At 37.7% G+C, this 21,434-nt stretch overlaps 1 long non-coding RNA gene across 5 annotated transcripts in view; it reads left to right on the forward strand.

The window, feature by feature from the left end:
* Positions 1-146: 146 nt before the first annotated feature.
* LOC307149133 overlaps positions 147-21,434 on the forward strand; it is a 134,640-nt gene continuing 113,352 nt past the window's right edge. For 3 of the 5 annotated variants that reach the window (XR_013819526.1, XR_013819527.1, XR_013819528.1), the window contains exons 1-2: positions 147-298; positions 10,713-10,866. This is a non-coding gene — a long non-coding RNA (uncharacterized lncRNA). Of the gene's footprint in view, positions 299-3,622; positions 3,748-4,661; positions 4,821-10,712; positions 10,867-21,434 lie in introns of those variants that run through there. The other 2 variants (XR_013819529.1, XR_013819530.1) reach the window with 2 other exon arrangements.

The following is a 21,434-nucleotide window of genomic DNA, read 5'->3' on the forward strand; positions in this document are numbered from 1 at the left end:
GTCCAATATGAAGTTTAGGATTACTTAAAGCTGCAGTGCAGTCTGCAGTTTTTCCTCTTTGTCGCCATCTCTGTTCGAAATCTGCAATTGCAGTTATTCGCGGAATTATCATCTTTACGTGCGTTGTGGCTCGGCACGGTGACGGCAACAGCGCGGATGAATCCAATGTTTTGAGGAGAATGTGCGGCTGTCAGTCACCGTGTCGTGGAAACTGTCATTCAGAATCACAGATTCTACTTTTTAGAAGTAACGGTATGACCAACATAAGAATTTTCACCAGAAAATGTCATCTGAACAAGTAAGTAACATCCACTTTTGTTCTGACCAACTAAGGGAAAAAAAGCAATAGGGGTTATGCGGAACATACTTCCGGGTTCTACAAAACGGGTATAACTACTTCCGGTCGTCAGCTACTGAGGTAAACACAGCGTAGGAATGGCGAACTTTCATAGCCGGTGTTTACAGGAGCTACCCATTCTATCCATTTCAGATGTACATCGTATTGCCAAACGGACGTCCAGCCCCGAGTACTCCGTTAGATAAAGGATTTAAAGTTTTTACGCCTCCTCATTTATTCATGATTATGAAGGTATGTAAGTTAGTATATGTAGCTTTTGCTAATGGCACCCGATGTAGAGTTAGCTAACTATCAGTAAGTTAGTTTAGACTTGTATGCTATCAGTAGTTTAACCTTTATATTTGCTTGCAGACGATTAAAACAATCAAATGAAGACTGCATTTTATTTTTTTTATAAAAATTTTTTTTCTTATACTTAAGCATTCGTGACATTTTAATTAAAACAGAAATAAGAATTGTATTCTAAAAAAGCGAAAAATAAGTTACCTCAGAGATCACCTACCGCTGCAGATGCGTACAGCAGTGCAAACCGGAAATGCTTATACCTGTTTTCCGGTTCGAACGTTGGGCGTTCCACATAACCCCTATTGCAGTAAATCGCGCTGATTAACGTTAAATCATCTAACGATCGCTTTATCATCACGTCAAATCGCGCAAATTATACATTGTTCTCAAATTGTTAACGTTAATGTTAACAACATCACCAGCATTGCGTGACTACATTTAATGCCCTTCCAATATTTATTCTTGTTTTCGCATGGGCCGGTTGGAGTCTCTTTATTTCTGTAGCCACTCCAAAGTCCGGGCTCTGTACTTTTGCATTTTACAAGGGGTGAATATCCAGTTGTCACTGCACTGGTGATCAGGGGCGGAGTGGGACCAAAAAATCTACCGGGAAATTTCGTAGACCGCCGGCCCTCGGTGGTAAAAAACAACAAAAAAAAAAAAAAAAAAAAAAAAACACAACGTTTGCTAAAAAATATAGTGTTGAATGAGAGAATATTAAATAGATTTTTTTTGTTCCTCTATAGTTTTTTCACAACTTTCTAAAAGAGTAAAAAAATTGCGAGAGATGGATAACGGCAGTCAGAAGAACTCAGAAGAGAGAAATATATGTCAATTTGTCATCACTCCCACAGACGCAGCATTAGAAACCCTCACAGCAGCATTAACTCGTTTTTTGTAATTTTATTAAATGTAATATAATATAAAATAGTGTTATAAATGTAAATACATTTTTTTTTTTTTTTTAAATATTAAAAAACTTTCCAGGATTTATGCGGATGATGACCGTTAAAACGTGTCATCATCAACCTGTTGAAAAGGGTCCATGGCATTTTCACGGTGACACGACACCTTGCTCGTTGAACAAGCGCAACATTCAGCATTCAATCAAATATTCTAAAAGATGTAGGCTATTATTAGCCTACTAATAAGGTTATTTCAACATAATATTTCGTTATTTCGACATTTATGTGCGTGCAACAAGCAAGATGTGCATTTGTAAATCCGGTAACGCGTGCATTGATTTTTAGTAATAAATTAGTGTTTTCTGACAGTGTCGGGTGTCGGCTGCAAAGATGAAGTTGACGATCGCCATATTCGTAGTGAACGCGCCTATAGAGAGAAATGCATGATTACGTAATCAGAGAGTAGCCTTTTTCTTTTCGTTTTGAATTATTTCGTTTAAATATATTTCAAGCTTTGTGTATTTGATGTGTTTCTCATGTCTGTGTGAGACATTCACTGAGTTTCGTTAATTTAGTTCGGATGAGATGCGCTCAGTTAACGTGCAATGCAATTGACCGCGCGGGCGCCTCAATGATTAGGCTATATTGTCTGTTTGTTATATTTGCTTATTATTAAATCCAGGAAATTGGTTGATAAAAAAATGATTAAAATTAAGATACAATTTATACAAAACGAAATTCACTTTAATGAAAGGTTTTCTACAAAACAAAACTTAATGAAATGGTCAAAATCATGTCTGTCTGACCCACCCACTCCAAGTCTCTCGATATATAGCGCATCATATCTTACTTGTGCTGTTCACTTTTCATAAATAAACATAAATGGAAAATAAATGCCATTATAATATTTTAACAAATATGAAACCAAACGCGCTTATTTAATGGCTACAACAGTAGGCCTACAGACTCTCTATTTGTGCAAATTGCTGCACATTCATTTAATTCTGAATTTTGCACAAGTTGAAAGGCGTTTGTTCAAATCAAGTTCACGGATAATTGTGCGTGCATTTATTAATCATTATGATACTAAAATCATAAAAATGCTATGTACTAAAAATCAGATGAGCCCAGAATATGAACGCAACGTTTAATTACACGTTTCCTCCCATAGAAAACCATTAGGCCTATAAGAAAGCTTAATGTAGCTTAATGCAGATTAGAATGCCCCCTTATTATGTCGAAATAACGACTTATTATGTCGAAATAACGAGATATTATGTTGAAATAACGTCTTAATATCTCGAAATAACAAGATAAGTTTTCTTTTCTTTTTGCTTCAAAATGCGGTTCAGGGCTTCCATAGAGCCTACAGCCTGAATATAATTGCTTCCAGAAATTATTTTTGGGGGTGCTTTGGTCTTTCTTGGGGGTGCTGAAGCACCTGCTAGCCCCTCCCTCCCGCCCATGCTCAGCTCCACCTTTCAGTTTTCTTTTTTGCCTTTCCATCATTTAACTCACTCTCACGGACGTTAGACTTCCAAGACGTGACGAGGAAAAAGAGGTGTTCGGCGGCTTTTTACATCAAAGGCCGACCCGATTTTGGGAGGGGCCGCTCACTGATCCCCCTATGTTTTTGAAAATCCTATAGACATGGTTGGACCTGCCGAACGGTTTGAGCACTTTTATATACTGTGTTGAGCAGAGAGGCTGCACAGTTTGACCAGCGAGAAGCGGCCACACATCAGGCCGCCAGACGGTGTTGCTAAAATAACTCGCAATGTATAACTATTATCAGACCGGCCCTCGCGGCCTCAAAACACTACCGGCCCACCGGGAAAAGTCCCGACTCTCCCGATTGCCACTCCGCCCCTGCTGGTGATTGTCCTTTGAACCTTTCTGGGTCCGCCATCAAATTAATAAGTTAAATTATCTAGTGCTGTGAGAAAAGGCTAAATCTCCACCTCCAGCATCCTCACACGCAATATAGCCTACTAGCCGAGACATCTTCTTCTACTTGTGTACAGATGTGACGTAATGACGCAAAGACACGGACGAATTTCCCGCGGAAATCCACCAGTACCACTGGAATTAAAAACCAGAGCCGTTGAAAAACAGCTCTGTTAAAAACATGATTACAAGCTTACCGTTTTGAGTCGAGCTAAGGCAAGCAGAGAGTTTTGAACACTCAAAGCTTAACAGGTAGGTCAAAACCGCCCCTCTTTTGTACACTTGCCTGACACATCGTCATTGCCCAATTTTGTTGCAGTAAAACACTTTGTTTTTATGACTTTTGTTCTCTCAACTACAATTCCAGTATCGTCATTTTGTTGTAGCCCATCTGTTACACAATTAACCCCCATTGGCATTAGATGAGAGTGAACTAATGAAGGCATTTTTTAACTGATAATTACAGAAGAAATACATTAAATTTCTTGGGCCTTCGAAAAATGATTCCATTCCATAGGCTATATATATATATATTTTTTTTTTTTTTTTATTTTTTTTTTATATAAAACAGATATGTTAGATCATTAATTTAACTACATTAAAGTCATCCATGTGAAACTCTAAGGCAGGGGTGTCCAAACTCGGCCCTGGACTGTCCTGCAGAGTTTAGCTCCAGCTTGTAGCCAGGATTATGGTGTTATACGGAAACTGATTCTGAGAAACATTCACTGGAGTAAATGGTGTGGCACCTAGCCTCAATCCCCCGCATTTCAGTTGTTCTCTGACAGGTTTCCTTTGTGGTAACACTCATTCCTCCTAAACATTTTTTTCCCCCTCAAACAGACTATAGTACATATCTTTTATTAATATGGTGCGAATATATATAGAATGTGAAATATAACTTTCCCCTGCCCTTGTCACTTTCTGCCATACTCTGATATTGTGAATGCAGATTCCACTTTCATTAAACCTTTCAGTATAATGCTCAGTGTTTTCTTTGTCCAAAAATGCTCAAATATTCAGTAAAGCTGCCTTTAAGCAAACACATATCATTACAGCTGAGAGCCCTGTATTGGAGTGTGTGATTGTATATTGCTTGTGTAGAGTGTCAAGCGTACGTGCTACACATTGTGCCTGGAGAGATTGATGTTTTGTCATCCACCTGCTTCTAAGCTGTAAAAGCAAGCGCAGCAAAGGCAAACCTACCCAGCTTCAAAATCCAAACAAAGAAATCTTAGTGGGCTGTTTACATATCTGTGGAAGGATATCTGGGCTTGTGTTGACGGGGTGCTAGAGTGGTTGAGAGATCAGTCCCCGCACAATGGGTGAGTGTTAAATGCTTTTTTTGTTTGCGACAGTGAGGAACAATTTAAAGCGATTTTGGCTCTGGCTGTGGTTTGGAAGAGGGTGAGCCTGGCAACCTCACATAGGGAGAGAGAGAGGTGTTCCTCTTTCCCGTCACATGCAGATTGTTACAGCATACACTGCACAGGGTTAATAGCAATCCTGAAAAAAAGGATTTAAACAATTATGCTTTCCGGAATTGCTGGAGAAACGCGGATTATTTCTTCCCCCCTGCTACTGCCTTATTGCTGCGGCATCTGCCTTTCTTTTATACCTTTTGAGGAGCGTGATCTATTGTGCATTGTTTATCTCCAGCCATGGTCACTTCTCTGGAATGCAATTGGCTGGAACTACATCGTGTGGGTCTTGCTCCCTGCTTTTTTTCTCCCTCTCCCTCTCTCTCTCTAACAGATTCTTTTGAAGCGAGACAAGAGCAGGGGTGGCCGATTTATCGCGCCTCTCTCTCCTTGCCATGCATTCATCTGAAAGAGAATAAGGAGCTATTGTTCTGTTCCGATCTCGGTAGACAAGCTTTAATGCCGTTTTTTACGAACCGGTTTGAAAATGTATTGTCATTTCAAATGTAGATCGTGCGATCCTATTATAGGTGTCGCTTTATCTCATGTATGATCTAAAACATATTAGAACATGCTTAATGTGTTTGTGAATATTTGTTTTATTTAGCATTTGTACATTTTTGAAATTTTTGATATTTAGAATATTATATAATTAATTGTTTTATTCGTTGGTGTTATTATTAGTATAGTAGTAATAGTATTTATTAGTATTATATATAACATTATTTAATTTACTTTTTAGATAATCTATATTAGATAAAAATAGTAAAAAATTTAGAAATAGTTTTAATATCTATTTTATTATAGTGTGTTATACAAAAAAAGATTTATATGTTTACTTTCTCAGCCTTGAACACCTGTGCATACTAAGCAGACAGAGAGAGTGAACCACTATGATGTAGACTTTGGCATGTGTATTAGTTGCAGCTTTACCAGAGCTCCCATAGCTGCCCATTATTTGAATGACTGGTGTAATGAGACGGATCAAACCCGGAGCTGAGCTGACCAGGGAAGCTGTGCATGTCAGCTATTTGGCCAGGGTCCTGGACCATCATTACACTTTCTTTATGGAGCCATTCAGACTGTACATGAAGCACAATATGTCAGTGGAAATTAAAGTGTCCCAGCACTCTCTCCTCGTTCCTGCTCATTTACCGTGTGCACTGGCCGTTAGCCTTTGCATGTCTGTAATGGGACACCTTCCCATGTCTCACCATCAGCCAAATACTTCAAAGTTATATACTGCTTGGATATAGTTCACCAGTGGATACAAGTCAAAGGTTTTTTTTTTTTTTTTTTTAAAGGTTATACCTCGCAGAATATCTACTGTACAAAAGGGCAGACAGGGGCTAGTTGTCGCACATTTCAAAAGCCTCTTAAGTTATCTTTTTGTGTGAATTATGTTAACCAAAAAAAAAAAAAAAAAAAAACACTCATTCAGACAAGAGTCAAGTATATAGTGAAGGAAAATTTTTAAGGGAAAATTGAGGCAAGTTGTACGCTTATACAATTGATTAATTACAGTATTTGTAGCTAAAACAATGATTGTATTTCTGATATATATTTATTATGTGGTACTGTTTTATGAAAACATAAAACAACAGCATATATTTTTTTTTCATGTATTTCAGTATGCCTGCTATATAAAAAAAATGGCTTTCAAAAATAATTTCAAAAATGATTTAAAGGCTTCTAAAATGATTTAATAAAACAAATAGTAAAATATTCATAAAAGGTGTGACAGGTAGCCCTAGTCCCCCCTATATTGTTTGTGCAAACTATAATAGAAATTAGTTGAATTGCGTATAGTTATGCTTAGCTGTTAGCACACTGGCACCCATCCACTGCAGTGTGTCTGAATGTAGCCTACACTATGACTAATTTGCTGTATCACGCTCTGGACCAAACCCTTTTCTTGTGGAGGTGAGGCAGGCAGTGTGAAGACTTAGCCTGGATTACAGGACTTCAGAGATAGCGCTGAATCCAGCCTCCTGTCTGACATGAATTGATCGGATTAGAAAGGGTGGATTCCATCCTTGAGGGGAAACCAAGCACGTTGTATATAATTGACTTTTTTTCTCCCTCCATGTCTTGTGGGTTGGCAGCGCTAGCAGAAGGGAATACTTTGGTGGGTAAATATCAGAAAGGACTCGGGTTTGACCAGGTTGGCGGAGGCTTAGAAAGCCGATCGATATCACTGGTGTTGAGTTGCAGCAGCGGCCCATGGACACGGCACAGAGGAAGAGTCTCTGCGCTGTGATGCTCGACCTGCACATCCACCGAGGTCCAAACGACTTTTGCCACGGGTCTTGTTTCAGAGTGTTTTGGTTGTTTACCTTCTTTGTGCTCTTTTTCATCCACTCTCTCCCCCCCATCCTCTGCTCTCTTAAACTTTGCTGTTTGCTCCTACGCAGTGGAAAAGACACACATACTGCAGCTCATCAGAGTGGCATGGATAATGTTTCATCTCTTTTGGTAAATCCTAGTGTCAAAAGTGGAACTCTCACTTACAGCTTTGAATCTGGCACATCCGGTAACCTTTGAAGTGTGTGTGGAGAACAATCACAGACATGTGAGAAGGGCTCGGTAAATGTTAGATCACTTCAGGAAAAAAAAAGTTACAAGTACAACAATCTTTGCTCTTTACATGAATGATGGCTCTCAGTAGTTGCAGTTCAGTATCAACTTTACAGTATATCTCCTTCAAGGTCATTAAACAAAATTAATTTACATTATCCATCAGCTGTATGATGTTTTTAGTAGATTTCTTTGTTATTATGAATTTCCTTTTAAAGGAGCAATTTTCATAATTGTTATTGTTATTTAGTTATTTTATACCCAGGATTTGTGACCTTTATGCAAGTTTAAAACATTTAAAGGGGTCCTATTATGCTTTTCCACTTTTTCCACTTTAGTTAGTGTGTAATGTTGCTGTTTGAGCATAAAAGAGATCTGCAAGGTTACAAAGCTCAAAGTTCACTCCAAAGGGAGATATTTTATTTAACTTCTGTTCCCTTTTCAAGAACTACAACGAACAGCTCGTTTGGAGATTCGCCTTTTTTCCGGATCTTATGAAGTCACAATGGTACTCATTTAAATAATCCCTGCCCACGGAATACGCAAAAAAGGGGACAAGGCCTGGTTGAGCTGCATTAGAAAAGACAGCGTTGTCACTGTCAAAGAGACACTGTTTTTTCCACAACATTTCCAAAACTCATTTGTTTGACCTTCTGAAGGCTGACAAACTTAGAGTGGTTAAAACGTTTTTTTTAAACACTGTTCCTGAACATTATAAACTCAACGTTTATGTGCGCTGCGCACTTTATGGAGAACAGCTTGATTTCTATTGCTTTTGTAAGGCTGTTCAGCGCCCTTTAGGGAAATTAACCATGGTTTTGAGATCGATTACCTTAGTTTTCCGACAAATATCATGATCAAATGTTGGATAACATTGTATCTATAATGTATGAGAAAATGACAAAAAAACATACTACTCTGAAACGTCCTTTGAAATCCGTGCTTCCAAAGTCTGTGCTTGAAATCCGTTCTGCATAATCCTCTTGTTCGTTAACATTGTCAGGGTCTGAATTGGTTTGAAGTTGACGTCATCCTTATTCATATTTACACTAGAGAAGAACTCGCAGTCATGGGGGGGCGGGACATTTCCCAAACATGCGCTAAGTGTTGCTAATCACAACACACTGGGCCAGCTAACCAATCACAGCACATTGTGTATTTCTGAAGGAAGGGCTTCATCGAAAGCTGCGTGTTCAAACCAGACTGGGGAGCTGTAATAATGTAAAATATGTGAAAAATAATGTGTTTTTTGAACAATCAAGCATGAAAACATTCTAGTACACCTCATAAACAAAATCAAGACTTCGTAAAACGGCATAATAGGGCATAATAGGACCCCTTTAATCATGCTAGCCCCTATATATGGGCATTTTATCTGCATGTTAGGAAATAATAACTTTATAACTAAAGATTAAGTTTGGAATTTATATATAATATATATATATTTAATGTTAGGTGTGATTAATTATACTGTAGGCTATTATATTTATTTATTTATTTATTTATTATTATTAATTATAGAAAAATGTGCAATTGATTGCAATTTATTTGAATCGATTGACGAAAAAAAAAAAATATATATATAAATAATATATTTGTGATGAGCCCATTTCATCTTCAATATTGTGTCATTAGACCAGAGTCTCTGTGAAAAATTGCAATTCTTCACATAACCATGTGTTAAAAACTGAGCACCTCTACCGTTTTGGCAAAGAATTAGGTTGAGCTTAATGGATCAATTTTTTGATTATTAAAGCCAAGTCTCTGCGCCGAGGCGTAATGCGTTCAGCATTGATCCCTCTCCAGCCTTTTATTGCCGTTACTCCAGTGCCTCTCACATTTAAAAGATATGTTCACACGAATAAAGATTTTACAAAGTGACACAGGGATAAATAAGATCTTGGAGTTCAGAGATCACTTTCTTAAAGGAAGGTACAGACTGGAGGGAGCACTCAGGGAGCCTTGAGGGATGCCACAAATTTTGAAACTACCGCATAAAAGTGATTCCTGGAAAATTGAAGCTAAAAAAGGACTTAACACTGGCCAGTTTTACATTTTATTTACTTGTGTACTACTAAAGTTTCAGTGATTGTGGATATCATAGTGTACCGCCAATACATAATGACTCTTTTGTTCCTGTATTATATTAGATTGATATAAAGTATCATGATTTTTCCAAATCATGTTTTTGTTTTAGCATATCTTGATTCATGGTCAGTCAGATGTTGAAACTAAATTTGATTCTGATTTAGAGGATGCTGTAGAAAAAGCATCCCGACATGTTCAAAGGGCCGAGAGCATATGGAGTCTTTATTGACCATATGAGTTGAAATGAACCCAAAAGCTTGGCGCATAATGATTGTTGCACACTGGGCCCACGAGCTGTGCCATGAGCTAACCAATCAATATCCCATCAATAACTTTTTATTAAAATTGTTCGCAAGCAAATCAAAATCTATATTGTTTTCACTGAAGAAAAGAGTGTGAAATATTCCATTTATGCATTAGTCAGATGAACGGAGTGAAATATTGGTTTCTACGCATGATGGAATTAGCGCTTGTTGCCTATACGTATTGTTATTAGAATACCTCGCCCGGATTGATTTTACTAAGCGATGCGTTTGTGATTATCTTATTTCCATTCATTTCAACTGAGCTGAATTAACTATCATATTACCTCGGTATAAAGATGAGATTAATAACACAAGTACTCATTATACTTATGAGATGAATGATATGCTGCACAGGCTGTATCGATTCAGCTGTGAGGAGAGAGCGTGGGGCTGGTTGCTTATCGGCAAGCTCTTATCGTTTATTTACTGCTATATATTGGGCAGTACAGGCCATTTAAACGAGTCTATTTCACCAGCTTGAAATATGAGCCACCGGAATTCTCGATAGTGCATCTGTCACTACAAAAGTCCTTTTTGCCGCTCCTCCTTTCCACTCAGCATTGTTTAGCTGCTTAAATCAGATCAGTAATCCTCCCTCTTTTATAGACCATTAGACATACAATAGAATTTGAAAAGCATCTTTATTTAGATCAACCATTCTGAATATTACTGAATAAACTACCCACCTCTTCGCTTTCCCCGAGCTCAGAGATGAACGAGGGAGGAAAAAAAAAGAAAAGAAAGCAAAACAGATAGTAGGTGTGGAGGCTGAAAAAGATATTCACTGAAAGTTCCCATTGCTGGGGTTTGTTTCTTATCTTTGCAGACGAGTGGGAAATCAAAGACTGGAATGCTGGGAGAACGCTGGGGAAACTGACGGAGGGGTGAGCTTTGGAAAGGAGGACGGATACTTCCTGTTCCTGCTGGAGTGACCCGCTGGTCTGAGGAGGAGTGAGGGAGAGAGAAGGTGGAGAAAGCGAGTGAGTATGATATGAGACGGTGGCAATGAAAGCACGGGAGGAAATGTGTTGGGAATAGAGTTAGAATGAGAAGGAAATATTGATTAATAGACCTTTACAGGGAAGTTTGGCCTAGTGTGTCTTGGGTCGCTATTTTACCCATGATGCTTTTTTTGAAGGGTTGCTTGACTTTTACAGGTTTTCATTCACAGGGTTTCTTTACAGGTCAGTGCATTTGAATCTAATCTGCCACTCAAATCCAGTTATGTTTTTGTACTATACTACGTAGGGCAAACACAAGGTCATAACCTTTATATTTGTAACATTGTCATATTTGAGTGAAATTTCAAATATTTCACATTGACGTCGTATCATGATATCGAAGCTTCATCCTTCACAAGCAGTTGTAATTATGTCAGGAAAGAATCTGCAGTCGCACATGCCAGCCAAAAGAGGGCAACATGATTTCAGAATTCCTCCACATACTAGGACAGAACAGCGTCTAGAGGGTTAAACGTGTAAGTAACACTAATTTACATTTGCATTTGGAATGGCTTCCCTATTCTGTCAGTCGGCAGTTCAAAGCAGTTCAACACTCTTGGCGACAAAGGAAGGTGTTGTCACATGTGTGAGATATTCCAGGGCTGAAATGAAGTTGCTCACCATCAGCGTGTCATCACGGAAGGACATCTCCTCTGTGATGACTGAATGAAAACAAAAGAGAAATGACATTAACCTATCATTGCTGAAACAACCTGCTGTCAAGAGATAGTGTAGCCTGTGATCATTAGGTCCATTATATTTAGGCTGTTCCGGTGTTTAAGAGTGATGTGATTTAATGAGTTTTTTTTTTAAGTCAGTGTAACATTAATGTAGATTTAGCAGATCTTGGAAACGCTGGTGATATTACATTCCAGATTCGCCATTATCACTCATGAGCTTTTTCAATATAACTGCACATGTGCTTTGCATCAATCAAACGAAGGCTAATATTCACGGCAGAATTATTATGGCAAGATTGTTCTGCTTCTTGCTTCCAACTAAGAGTATTTTGACAGAATACAGCAAATACTTACTTTTGTAAGTGTATAAATGCACACATGTACACATATGCATGTATCTGTGTGTACTTTTCTGTTTGTGAAAAAGACACTGCATGTATATATGTGCTGAATGTGTTTGATGCATGTATGCAAATTTTCTTTATATGTGGTTGCTCAGCGCAACCTGCATCTCATATGCAAACACATAATTATTATTATTTTTTTTAAATTGACAGCCTGTTTTAACACAGGCTGCTGCTTATGTGAGTTGACAGTCCACTGCAGGAAAACTGCAGAAGGGTCAATTACACTTCAGTCTCTGACCAGCAGAGGGCGGCCTTTCCAGTCTGGGCAAGCAAGAGGTCATTTTTGTGGGTGCATGAAACCATTTTTTGGTTTTAGACAAATGAGCATCTTATTTATTTACTTTAAAAACATAGCATTTTCAAAAAAATATATATATATATGTAGCTCATAAAAACATTAGTTGAAACAAAAAATATCAGATAAGATGAGTTGTATTGTAATATTTAATGCTTCTAATTTAGATGCATTTATTTTGTATTTTTTTAATGCATACATAAGCATAATCAAGATTATTATTATTACTATTATTAATTTCTAATAATTTATTAATTAAAAAAAATGTTTTTACATTTTACAAAATCACTTTGTGTCATTTGTTTTTCTTTACTATTTTAGTCTAATAGTTTTATTCTCCATTCAGTGTCTCACGTTCAATCTCTTATCGCTCCTGTCAGTATTATTTCCATAACAGTAATGCACTTGTAGAACAATTCAATTAGGCTGGACATGCTGTACAATTAGGTTTTCCTGTTATGGAATTTAACGGTAAATTACTTGCATATTTCCCAGTCATTTGCAAGTATGCAGGGCCCATTTCATCTGTCTCTGAATAGGACTGGAGAGAAATCATACTGCTATCCTTTTCCCTTCAAACCTGAAACCAGCGGCTCGACATTAAAGAACTAAAGGTCAGACAAAACTCTTAAAGTTGAAGGTGACCTATCTGAGCCTCATTTAAACTTCCCGTGGCAGTGCAGTTCTCCAGATCACTGTGATTATGAAACGCCTGTTTTATCAATATCATCGCTGCCCTTTGCGGGTGCAGTCGTGCTTGTGAGATGCAGATCTCTCGCAGAATGTCACATTAAACAGGTTTACAAACACTCTGTCTGCTTATAAAATGAGTAAACACATGTTCCTGCGTGCATCCCTGTGATAACTAATTATGAAACTTTAGTTATTTCTTGTTTTTTTTATTGTTTTTTTTGTAACTGGGTTAAAGTGTGAATGTGAGATTTGCTGATGTCGGCATTTAGTATTTTTAAAGCAACAACAAAGAAGTGCATGTTTGTCTCTTTGCATTAAGCTAATTGATCGCTGTATGCTTTTGACTGATATGCAAACCGTTGTTTTGTAGTAAATTAATTCAAGTGAAATCTAACTGCTAGAATATTCATACGACTGTAAACACATGCACATTTTTTTATCTTTGCAGGATAACTTTAATTAAGCTCACTTGAAAGTAGATTATCTGTCTTTATTTTTGAGTTGTATAACACTCAAAACACGCTGAAGTCTATTAGGTTCGCACGTTCGCACAAAACGTTCCACAAGCTTTTTTGTACGCCTTTCCTCCTCGTTTCTAATTGCCGGCTGATATTTTAGCCCTCTGAACTGAATCGAAGCTATTCTTGCCACAAGCCCGTTCGCTGTGTGCCACAGATGTACGTGGCTTTTCTCAGTCTACCCGTGTAGACCGTCGCGGAGAAGCACATTTCTTCTCTTCGCTGTAACTGACATGACACCTTCTCCTCAGCACGGATCCAGGGATGTGTCTAATCGGCGCTGGCAGAACACTCTCTGCTTAATTTTAGCCATAATGGCTGTGAGGGGTGAAATGATACTTTAAAGAGGATAGAGAGGGAGCGAGAAGGAGAGCGAGAGACAGTGAGAAGGAAAAGGGAAAAAAAGAGAAGAGAACTTGAAGGTGATTAGTTGTTCTGGAGAATCTTGGCTGTGGAGGCAGGAACACTAATCCTTGCTTTGGTTGGAGCCATTTTGCGCTATAGGTCCCTGATTCCGCCCCCTCTCAATTTTAAGACCCGTGTCAAGCTCAAGCTCCTCTCCTGCGCCTCGCTGCTCTCATTTCCTATGCCTTCTGGCGAAGCCTGCTATTTATAAGAAATCATTTTTCTTCTTGCTTTTATTTAATTCTTTCCTACTTGTTTGATTTTCTGCCCTGCTTAGGAAGGTGGCCAGATGAGTGGCAGGGATCCAGAGGGTTCCACCGCTCGCATTCTCACACCCAGAATCCTCTGTTGCGGCCCAGCTGCTTCTCTGGCTACCTGAGCCTCATGAACACAACAACGCATGCGCATGCATAGTCTCTAGTAATCGTATAGTAATCTATATAGCCCAGAGCTCACTGTTCAAATGCCTTTGTTAAAAGCACTGCCTTTCTTTTGCTATAGTGCTATAGGCTTCTAGACTGGTTGCGAGCGGGCTAACAAGCGCTCTGATCCAGATCATATTATGTTTTTATTGATAGGTGCATCCTCATCAAAGTAGAGCTTTAGGCAGTTTCTCGTCTTTGGCTTTGAATGCGCGCATGGTTTAGAACTAATGCATTGCCTGATTCAAGCCTGATTTTAATTGCCTCTTGAGTGGACTTTTCGCTGTGATGTCTATTGATATATTTATTATTTGGAGCATGTCTACAAAATAGTTTAAAATCCTTCAGGAATAGAGATGGTACTGTATGTCTTTAAAGGAGTTTGTAACATAAAAACAAAACAAAAACTTTGTCCACCAAATTCCACGTTTTGTTTTAAGGAAGTGAAGTTTTCATTGCAGGTCTCTCATCGAATTCAGGAAGATGTTGAAACGTATGGAACAGCGAATGCTGAATTACCTGCTGTTGAAACATTTTGTATAGCAGGAGTTTTTATTGTGGTTTCACCTTTTTTTTCTTCCTCACCTCCACAGTCAGTAAAATGAATTTCCCTGACCTTCGAGCTCTCAGAGCAACAGGGCTCAAATTGCACATATTACTATTGTGGCTTTTTATTTTACTATGAAATGCATGAAACAGGGTAATGAGGGCTCAGTGAATCTACTTATTGATTTTTATTTCAAGGCTAGAAATAATAATTAAAGACAGAACAAACCAGCACCTGGTCCTTGGTTGAGTGGTTTTAGAAATAAATTTATGTTTAAAGTGCTATTTTAGTTGTGAAGAAATATGTGCTGGTTACATTGAAACCAGTGGTAAGGTGTGTTAAGGTGGTAAAGTTGATGCTACTATGCAGTATTTAGAGCTATATAGTAAAACACTGAATTTAATTGAGTTTCATTCTTTAATGAAGCAAAAAATCTAAAGTAGATGATTCTTTAGGAATGGCTAACATTTATTTATATATATATGAAGACTTCAGATGCAAAAGCCTCGAAGTGCCATCTGAAATTCTCTTCTAAAATGAGTATTTTTTTATCAAGCTCGTATATTTAATTTCAGTAATTTCACTTTAATGACAATTAATAGGTAATTTTCATTGCCATTAAAGTGAAATAAGTGAACATAAACGTACAAGCTTGATAAAAATGATCATTCTAGAAGGAAATTTCAGATGGCACTTGTATGTCTGTATGTATGAATGTGTATATGTATGTGTGTGTGTGTATATATATATATATATTTATATGTATATGTGTATATATATATATGTGTGTGTATATATATATATATGTATATGTGTATATATATATATGTGTGTATATATATATATATATATATATACACACACACACACACACACACACATATATATATATATATATATATATATGCATACTTATATATATATATATATAATCTTTTGTTTTTAGACATACTATTTCAAATGTTAAAAACATAGATGAAAAATTAACTTTTTAACCAGGTATCGAGTACATTACCAGGTGTCATCTATAAAACATTAACCATACTGCTGTGAGAAAAAAAGAAACACTTGTGTCTATCGGACCATTAATAATATAATGAATTGAGTAATGTTTTTAACACCTCCATTGAGTCAAGCCATGAAGTCTCTATTTCAGAGTGTTGTCTTGAAGCGCTGCTCCACTGTCCTTGCCAGCCACTTCCAATCAATCGCCGAACGACGGGCAGGAGTGGCAGGAAAGAATTAATGAAGGAAAAGTTTTCAGACCCGGTGTCACTTCATGCCAAGAAAGTTTGTCTGAAACCCTAATGTGCTCTGGAGACGACCGGGGAGGGGGAGGGGGGGAGAGCAGTGTCCGCTGAAAGATATTGATATAGATTTTAATAAATGTACAGGCGATGACACCTAAAATGCCACTTCCACAATGCAGTTTGACAGTGTATTTGTACTAATAACCCCTAAGAGTGTAGATGAAATAGTGGCTGCTCCACTGTAGCCATGATTAATGTGGCTGAAGTAATTAAATTCCATTAGGCCCCGGGATCACCTGCCAGTGGAAGCGGGTGGCGGGCCACGGTGAGACAGCCATCCTGGACCCAGAGACTAATGCTTTTTAAAGCAGCGCTCGCAATCCCGGCCAAGGATACGGTAACGGAGGACATCTGCTCCCCGTTGATGGCTGAAGGTATTGATGCATTGGATCATTAAGGGGGAGGGGGGGGCGCTTAGCGGATGGTACCAGCACAAAGCTATGTTTTCGCTGTTGACAGGAGAGATGCACCAGAAGAAATGCGTGCGCCGTGTCTGCGCTGGCAGAGCGCTGTAATCTCTGGGCGTGGAAGGCAGCAGAAGCCTGGCTGCGGGCTGTAGCGTTGCAAGGCTCAGTGGGAGTAGCTTTGCTCTGGGTGCAACATTGGACTGTTGTTGTTGCTTTTTTTTTTTTCTCTGCAGCGGTACTCCGTCCTCCCGGTAGATGGGTACGGCACCGCCCCCCACGTCCCCTGCTGTTTTGCAGCAGATTCCCGAAGACTGGCATCATTGCTGGCGGAGAGAGGCCCGTGCCCTTTGCAAATGGCTACAGTAATGACCCACTTGGGAGGCAGCGGGTCGCTGTGGATGCGGATGTGTCCAGGTGCCACAACATAAGCATTTCATTAAATATTGAAGCGACTGCTTTCAGTTATTGAGGCGGAGGGGAAAAAAATTTGGCCACATTCCAAAAGTGACTAAACGTATGTGAGATGCGAACATCTCTCTCTCTCTCGTTCTCTCTTTTTCTGTCTCCTCTCTCTAATCACTTTCTGGTTTTACTTGACCTTTCTTCTGCTAATTAGTTGCCTTCTTGAAATGCATTATGGGTAATCTATCTTGGGCGATCCAGCTTCCCCCCTCTTCTCGCTCCGGTAATCACTCCAAATGTATGAATGATTTATTCAGCGGAGCTATTTCTCACAATCTTAAAATACACAAACCATAAAATACAACCCAATTATTACCTCACGCCAGCAAAAACCGGACCTGGAACTTGCCTGTGTTGTGTAATTGTGGTGACATTGAAGGAGAGAGAGTTATCTGGGATGTGCACGAGCAGAAGTGGGCTGGAACTTGCAGCTGCAGATGAGAGTGGTAATGTAAGGTGTTGAGATGTGTAAACTCGTGCCCATGCTGTGTTAAATGCTGCGTGTGCGGTGGTCTGTACACGAGTAGTTTTATATGGACTGAGGAAAGAGCTATACGTCCTTGTTACACACTCGGAGCAAAAACAAAAACAAAAAGCCTTATGAGATGCAAATCATTATTCAGCAACCCTGCTACTTTATGGATAAAGTGATATTTGTGTGGGTTTTTTTGTACATCATTTTGTGACCTTTCATTTGTAAAAAAAAAAACATTTTAATATATTCATATATATTTTAGTTTAGTAATTATTATGGTAACACTTTAGAATACTGTTCCTTCATTAATGAATAAATACACAAGAACAAATGAGTAACGCACTATCAACATTCTAGTAACTACTATTAACTAACAAGAAACTCTGATTAACAAATTACGCTCAGTCGAATGTGGTAGTTCACTATTAGCTAATCAGAAACTACTATTACAAAAATATAGATTTTGTAAGATTTTGAATTCCTTCCGATGGATTTGGTAAAACTTTAGTCATTACTAGTGTGTTCCCATGATCTTCACTTTAGAATACCGATCCAAATAATTAGTAGTTCCTTTAGAAAGATGTAGTAACACTTGAGTCATTACTTTCCAAAACCTTACAAAAACCTCAAAAGCTCACAATGACTTCAGTCAATATTCGGTAGTTATCAAGCTTTTCACTTTAGAATACTGATCCAAATTATTAGTAGTTCCTTTAGAAGGATGTACTAACACTTGATTCATTACTAATGGGTTATCGGTTCAAAAAACCGCCCACAAAACCTCTTACAATACAACTTTAACATCGTAGGATGTCCTGTTACTTTATCCTCTACAGTAAAAGACCTGGGTGTTATACTCGACTGTAACCTGTCTTTTGAAAATCATATTTCATATGTTACAAAAACTGCCTTTTTCCACCTTAGAAACATTGCTAAGCTACGTAATATCCTATCAGTTTCTGATGCAGAAAAGCTAGTTCATGCATTCATGACCTCGAGACTAGATTACTGTAATGCTTTATTAGCTGGTTGTCCTGCATCCTCAATAAACAAGATACAGTTAGTCCAAAATGCAGCCGCTAGAGTTCTTACTAGATCAAGAAAATATGATCATATAACACCGATTTTATCATCACTGCATTGGTTACCTATAAAGTTCCGTATTATTTACAAGGTATTGCTACTGACTTATAAAGCCCTAAACGGCTTAGCTCCAGTCTATTTAACGGATCTTCTATCGCCCTATAATCCATCGCGCTCTTTAAGATCACTAAATTCGAGGCTTTTGGTCATACCTAAGATATCCAGATCAACCAAAGGAGGGAGATCATTTTCACATTTAGCTCCAAAACTCTGGAATAGCCTTCCTGATACTGTTCGTTGCTCAGACTCGCTCTCCCAGTTTAAAACTAGATTAAAGACGCATCTTTTCGGCCAGGCAGTCATATAATATTTTTAATCTTACAGTTCAAACTACAATCCGGCCTCTAGTTCATAAATGCCAGAGGAGAACTGGCCCCTGACTGAGCCTGGGTTCTCCCAAGGTTTTTTTTTTTCTCCATTAGGTCACCTGATGGAGTTTTAGGACACCATTAGGTCACTTGATGGAGTTTTTCGGTTCCTTGCCACTGTTGCCTTTGGCTTGCTCAGTTGGGGATATTTTGGGGATATTTAATTTTATTTTATCAATCAATAAATTCCACTTGAAACAAACCTTGTTGTATTATTTTAATTTAATACTGTGAAGCTGCTTTGATACAATCTGTATTGTGAAAAGCGCTATACAAATATACTTGACTTGACTTGACTTAATGGGTTACCATTAGAACCTATATATAGTAGTATTTAGTAGTCTTCAGTGATGTATGAAAAATATTAGTTACTGATTAGCTAATAGTAAACTACCACATCCGACTGAGCGCGATTACTTACTAATTTGTTAATCAGAGTTCTTGTTAGTTAATAGTAGTTACTAGAATGTTAATAGTGCGTTACTCAATTGTTCCTGTGTAGTTATTCATTAATGAAGGAACAGTATTCTAAAGTGTTACCATTATTATTATTAGTTTTTTTGTTGAGTAAATTCACCTGCAGTTCTTGTTACCTTTCATGCAAAACGAGAGGTTATTTGTGCACTTGTTTTGTGTCTGAACGAATTGTGTGTTTGATATGTGCGCCCACTGGAAGTGGGTACAGCAGATGTGTGGCGCCGGGGCCCCCGGCTGCTGCCAGCTCCTGGGATCCTGTGTTGACAAGTGCCTTCAGGTGCACAACACTCCCCATTACACACATAACAGAGTTAGTCCCTGACACGGAACCAGAGCCAGGGAACACAGTTAGAGCCCTGTGTGTGCGCATGTGTGAGAGTTGTAAACATATTGGAGTGATGAATTGTGAAGAAGAGTTTGAAATGCGCAAGAATTGTTGGTTGTAAACCAAAGCTACTTATTCTGAAAGTATTGGACAACAACAGACATTTGGTGTTGAGAAACTTGGCCTGCACAGTCATATAAGGTAAGCGCCAAAAAAACTCCAATTTAATTGTGATGGCTTTCACACTAGCAGTTTAGTTAGAAATAGAGCACATTTGTCATATGTAAAATAGTCACATGAAAATAAAATGTTTTTGATTTTATTTTTACAAAGATAAATAAAAATGAATTAACTATTTTAATTTTATATAAATAAATCCAATAAACACATTTTATTACCTACTTTAAGAATGTGTGTTGAAGCCCTATTTGATTCAAATATCAATGACAAATTAGTGCTGTGTATATATTTGTTTTAATATACCTTAATCTATTTGGTGTTAATACTAGATCTTCAAAGTGTTACTGAATCTGTCTGAATGGAAGACTGCATTGTTTCCCTGAGAATTATACTGTATGTGTGGGTCTCCATATGAATATGCATCAATTAAATCTGAAATAAAGAGAAAGGACAATTTATTGCTCTAAGGATTTATTCAATTTAACTCTGTAATTGCTTGCAATTCACTTGCTCATTATAGTACAATTTAGTGCATTTAACAGCAGCTGTTATAGAGTTAATGACAAGAGCTATAGGGAGGATCTACATTATCCCAAATGAATCTGTGCAAGGTGTAATTCCACACTCAAACACTCATTCAGCAGGAACCACACGAATGAGGTTTAAAGTGAGTGTAAATTTTAAAATAGAGAGTGAGGGAGAAATCATGGATTTCTTTACTTGAATAACAATTAACTGATGTAAACTGATTCCAAGAATGGATATATACTTGATTAAAAAAACATTTAAAACATCTGTAGGACACAATTACTACAGCAGCTAACAGGGTCTGATATAATCTCACAAAAATGTGCCCAGGTCACATTATACCTGTCCCAAGAAACAATAAATAATAATAATAATAATTAAAAAAAGGTAGATTGATTTATTGATTGATTCCCCCCATTTATCTTAATGATGATCCTTCATTGTCATTATTGTAATATGAGAGTTTTTATTGTAAATACTGTAAAAAAAAAAAAAAAAAAAAAAAATTGTATCAACATAAATGAAAGGCAGCACAACAAATACTATCATATACAATTTAAGCTAGTACAATATATTATACAATTTAATGAGCAAAAATATATAATTGTCATTAGAATATCACAGGCCTACTTCTTGGACCATTATGATTTATTTATTTTTGCAAAATATTATTTTAAATTTCTTTCTTTTGATTTAGGGGTGAAATGTTGTATGACCAATACATGTTCTTGACAGGTTTCGTGAAGTTCACAACTAATGATGATTATCAACAGTAATAATATATCCCTTTTGATGCTTGAAATTGCATTTGAGCTGACATCCTTTAATAGTATTGTTTTGTCATCAAATTGACTAGTCTGTATGCTATTTCATATCTAGATAGATTATTGTGGTTGTTCATGTAT

Source organism: Squalius cephalus, assembly GCF_949319135.1.
Source record: "Squalius cephalus genome assembly, chromosome: 21".
Taxonomy (NCBI): Eukaryota; Metazoa; Chordata; class Actinopteri; order Cypriniformes; family Leuciscidae; genus Squalius; species Squalius cephalus.